Source organism: Callorhinchus milii, unplaced genomic scaffold (assembly GCF_018977255.1).
Source record: "Callorhinchus milii isolate IMCB2004 unplaced genomic scaffold, IMCB_Cmil_1.0 Scaffold3, whole genome shotgun sequence".
NCBI lineage: Eukaryota > Metazoa > Chordata > Chondrichthyes > Chimaeriformes > Callorhinchidae > Callorhinchus > Callorhinchus milii.
In genome coordinates, this window is record NW_024704744.1 from 93,066,508 (window position 1) to 93,072,340 (window position 5,833).

Below are 5,833 nucleotides of genomic sequence, written 5' to 3' on the forward strand. Positions count from 1 at the left end.
ACATGGCTCTGTTAAACTAGCAGTAAGTAGGAATTCAGTTGATAGCCGATTGGCTTTTCCAGGGGTAGCAATCCCTTCATAAAAAAATAATAATAACTTGGTCACTTAATCCACGACTGTTTGTGGGACGCTGCTGTACACAATTGGCTGTCATGTTTCACCCACAAAAATGGTCAATTCGCTTCACAGTATATTCTGTGAATCACTTTGAGACGTCTCGAAGACGTGATAAGGCACCGTATCAAATGCAGGAATTATTATTATTCACATTTGCTTTCCCTGTTTTCCATTCGGTATCTTACTGAGTCACGTAGATCAGGATTGTCCCATGACTGATTGCTATCTCCTGCTGGAATGTGCCTAAGTGTGTGGAGGCCAGGTGAAGGCAGGATCAGGCATCCACAGACTTACGCACTTGTGTAAGTGAAGCCCACAGTCAAATCGCTTGCCGACGTTTATTGCCTGAAGCTCAAACAAGAAGGACGCCCACTTGGGTGAGGTAATATGTGGTTGCCAGCCACTGTGGAGATGTACGCCAGCGTGAGTCACTGCATTAGGAGATGGAGAAATCATTCCACCTGTCATATGATTAACATCGTAAGTCATGCTGACTCCTTAAAGGGACACTATTAAACGATAAAGTAGTTGCCTGCGTGAGCTTTTTTTTCTTCACCAGACAATGTGAGGTACTGAAGATCTCTAGGCATCCAAGGAACCAGAGATCAACACAACCCCTTGCAGTTATATACTGATCCTTCACCTCAGGTAATGTCTCGGAGCGCTTAAATTGAGAGCATATTCCAGCAGAAGGAATTCAAATGAAATTAAAAATAAATCAGCCAATTTTCACACGGTAATGCCCCATAAACAGCCTTGAAGCAAATGACCAATTTTATCTGGGGGACTGTTGGCCAGGACACAGGGAGAAACAACTTTCTCTTTTTGAATTCTGTTGTGGCGTCTTTTACGTCCATCTGGATAGGACCTCAGTTTAATGTCTTATCCGAACATTGACATTGCAGTACTCTCCCAACTCTGCACAGGAAAGTCAGCCTAGATTATATATATTTTTTTAGATATTTGTCCAATTTCCCTTTAAAAGCTATGGTGTAATGCAGTTCTGCTTCAGTGATGATTTTGGTAGGACATTCCATGCCCTAAGATCTTGTCTCAGACATATATATATATTCCAGGCAGAGGGCGAAACCTTGGGCAGGTTTCCTTACTCCACACAGAGCCTAATAATAATCCCTCCAAAACCAAAAACAATAATAAATTGGTCATTTTCAATCTACGACTGTTTGTGGGATTGCTGTGCGCAATTGGCTGCTGCGTTCGCCCACAAATATACAATCAATTCACTTTACAGTATATTCTGTGAAGCGCTTTGGGACGTCCTCCCGACGTGAAAAGCGCTATATCAAATGCAAGGATTATTATTATTACTATTCTCAGTGAGTATCATCGGGCATGGTTTAAGGCCCTCCACGGCCTTGCTCCTTCCTATCTCTATGCCCTGCTGACCCCATATCAACCTTCTCTGCTCTCTCCACTCAGCAGGCTCTCGTCTGCTCCATGTCCCCCACCCAGCCTGCCCCACCATCAGTGGTCGTGCCTTCAGTCACACTGTCCTCAACCTTTGGAACTCCATCCCACATTCCCTTCACCTCACTCCCTCCCTTGCCTCCTCTTCAACTGCACCTTTGGTCATCCTCCTACTCCTAGCCTCCCTGCCTTCACCCTTAATGATCCCAAGCTTCCAGCTTGGATCCAAATCCCTGACGGTCCAGCGCCTTGGGACGTCCTCCCAATGTGAAAGGCGCTGTGCAAATGTAATTATGTATTTTGCATTGTATTTAGTCCACTTTCATTTCGTATTGCTGGCTTTGTTGAGGCATCTGTTGATAATTCCTGTAATTGGATTACAAGCCTATGACAATCACGTTAAACTGATGGCCCCGAAGCTAAAATGAGGACTGACAGGTAATTATTGTGATTAAGAACAAGGCCTTACTATGCCTTACGTGAACTGATTTGTGGGCTTCCAAGTTCCCCTCATCACTCTTAAAACGATTCCTCTCGCTAAGTCTTTTATCCCTTGAATAAAATATTGTCTAACTTGGACAGTAATACTATGCAACACGTTAAATTCACAACCCGGTCACTAGATGCAATGGCTGGGGTTGATTGGAAATGCTGTAGATTGACTGGTAGAAAGTTACTATGCCAGAATCTTGTAGACTGTAGGTGTCTGAGAGTAATTTTAAAATAAATAAAATTGAACATGTACACTGCCTTTGTGAAATCACTTGCTTAAACCATGGGATGATGATCTGGAAAGAATAATAAAATTATGTACAATATAGAATGCAATAGAATATGGATTTGTGGAATAAAGTTGGTCAGTCACTTCATTCATGGCTGTTTGTGTGATATGGCTATGTGTAAACTGGCTGCCCCATTTGCCTAGAAATACACAGTCACTACATTTTACAGTAAACGTTCACGTAAAGCGCTTTGAGATGTGCTCCCGATATGAAAGGCACTATATCTTTGCAAGGATTATCATTATTATTATTAATACAATAGTAGACGACTAAAATAGGAACAGGAAGAGGTTATTCATCTCATTGAGTCTGCTCTGCCAGTTTATTTTGATCGCGGCAAATCTTTTCGTCCCATTGTTCCTGCATTCCATACCTTTATATATTCTTCCCATTTTTCTATCCATTTCTGCTTTAAACATTTCAATGAAATCTGCCTCTACAAACTTCTGACACAGGACATTCCACATTTTCACAACCCTTTGTGTGAAGAAACATATCTCTGGCGCACAAATGCCTCTTTTGACTTCACTCTGGTATTTCATCAGCACTGCAGCAAGTTGCACAAACCGTTGGAGTACAAAGGGGATTTACATATTTTCCCCAAATTGAAAAAATACTTTATTTTGGCCCAGAATCAAAACCTCACCATCTGTTGGTTGAAAAAAATGTTCATTTGTACTTTTTTAAAAAAATATGCTACTTGCAGATTTTCAGAGGCTAAATACTCGGGCAGCAAAATCTTCATCTTCTTAGCATTAAGAATTTTGAAAAATTCTTAGATTTAGTTTTCCTTTCTCAACTCGCCTTTCTACCCCACATCCGTGCCATGACTCGCTCTCCCTTCCCCCACCTCCGCAACATTGCAGGCTCTGCCACTGCCTCACAACTCGGGCCACCGAAACCCTCGTACGTGCATTCATTACATTGAGGTTTGACTATGCAACTCCCTGCTTATCGGCCTCCCCAACTCCTCCCGCCATAGGCTGCAGATCATCCAGAACTCTGCAGACCATGTCCTCTCCCGCACCGGGCTCCGTGACCCTATCACACCTATCCTCGCCCAACTCCACTGGTTTCCCATCACACAAAGGATGGAAGATCCTGGTGCTCACCTTCAAAGCCTTCCATGGTCTTGCTCCGCACTACTTCTGCGATCTTCTAACCCTCTACCATCCTGCCCGCTCCCTCCTCTCAGTGGACTCCGGCCAGCTTCATGTTCCCTGTCTCGCCCACCCCACCATAGGCGGACTGGCCTTCTGCCACTCTACCCCCTCTCTCTGGAACTCCATCCCGCAGTCCCTCCACCTCGCCCCCTCCCTTGCCTCCTTCAAGACCCATCTCAAGACCCTTCTCTTCAACTTTGCTTTTGATCACCCAGCTTCACCTCTGCCCTCCACTCTCCCCAAAACAAATCCCCATCTTGGGTCCGAAACTCTGACTGTCCAGCACCTTGGGATGTCCTCCCAACTTGAAAGGCGCTGTACAAATGTAATTTTGTTGTTGTTGTTGTAGTTTTCATTTGAAAGCTGTTCGTCTCATTACCCCAAAAAAGATTGAGGAAAGTTGACTTCCAGATTGAGACTGAATTTAAGAATTTTCCAAAATCCTGCACGATCTTTCAAGATAATGATGTTAATAATAATCCTTGCAGTTTTTTGATATAGCGCCTTATCACATCTTCGAGACGTCTCAAAGAGCTTCACAGAATATGGTGTAAAGTGAATTGACTGTATATTTTGTGGGCGAAACACGGCAGCCAATTGCCCACAGCAGTGTCCCACAAACAGTCGTGGATTGAGTGACCAAATTATTATTATTGTTTTTTGAAGGGATTAACATTATAAGAGGTTTTTGTGCTCTGGTTCATAGCTCCCTATGTTGATGTGATTTAAATAGAAACTGCAACTGTCTTAAATTAAAGAGTCTTATGTTTAAAAAAGGAAACAATTTGCTTTGCTACTACAATAGGTACAACATGAATGAATAGTCGAAAAGCCTGAAATTTCACCTCATTTCAGCTGTAAGACCATTTTGTCTTCAACTGTAATTATTGTACAAACTACTTAATTTGAAAAAACTTTAAAAACTGCTCAAAACCATTTTTCAAATGAAGATACTGTTCAAGACTATTCCACAATTTGACGCAATCTTCAATTCTAAGACAAAATGGAATTACAGCCAACAACAACAAAATCAGAGTTGTATAGTGCTTTTCACACCGTGAGGACGTTCCAAGGGGCTGAATTCTTTTAACACAAGATCTCTGAAGTGAAAAGGTATAATTCATTGTAAATTATTGACAAAAAAAGCCTGGCTGACTTTCACTACAGGAAGGAATACAGTGTCTCTCCCCACCTACTAATTTGGTCAATAAAATTGAGTTCGTTGCTAGGAGCGTGCAGATACAACATGGGAAATGATAACCATGTCACCTTCTGGCCAGTTGCTGCATCACGTGATTCTTTTATCTTAAAAGACTAGACATATGTTGTGATAAGGAATTGTGGACTTCCTGCTTATTCTAAAAACCTAGCAACTGATCAGATGACTCACAAATAGCATACAATACTGGCAAAAGGCACAGTAAACCATATTGACACTATAAATAGCAAATAGGATTACAAATGGAAAGATTCCATCCATTGCAGGTCAGCTCTTCTGCTGGAGAACACAGAACAAGAAGCCATAAGTAATGGTTATTCTTTACAAAGAGGGCAATCAACACATGGAACACGTTATCAGGAAGAATATCTGAGGCCAGTATATTAATTTAAGAAACAGGTTAATGGTATGATGGGAAGGCAAAAGGATTGTGTGGGGATCGAAGAAAAAATCACATTAGGATGAGAAATGGGCCGGAGAGTTAATAAAATTGATCATTTACTTTGTGGCTGTTTGTCGGATATTGCTGGGCATAAAATTGGCTCCCGCATGTACCCACAAAACGCTCAATCACTCAACTTTACAGTGTGCCCTGTGAAGCACTTTGGGACGTTCTCCTGATGTGAAAAGTGCTGTATCAGATGCAAGGATTATTGTTGTCTGAACCTCTCATGAATCTTTGGACGTGAGTTTAAATGAGGTCCTGTCTGTCAGTTCAAGTTGGATGTAAAAGGTGCCACAGCACTATTTGAAAAGAGGCCTGTCTCACTGTGTTTCTCCTGGTCAATAATCTCGCAGATACAATTGATCATTGACTTCATGTCCATTTATCGGACATTGCTGTTTGCAAACTAGCTGCCATGTTCATGGACAAATAAACAACATTACTGCACTTTACAGAGTTTGTGAAGCTCTTCGAGATGTTATAGGCAAGATATCAAATGTAAGGATTATGATTATTACTTTGTATATAGGTTGCGAGTGTTAAAACTCCATGAGTCTTCACCCATTCCCTCCCTTATCTTTCTGTTCCTTTCTCCCATCTGCATATATTTTGCTTCCTCTTAAATGCATCCACACTATCTGCCTCATCCACTGCTGCAGGCAGTGAGCACCGCATCTCA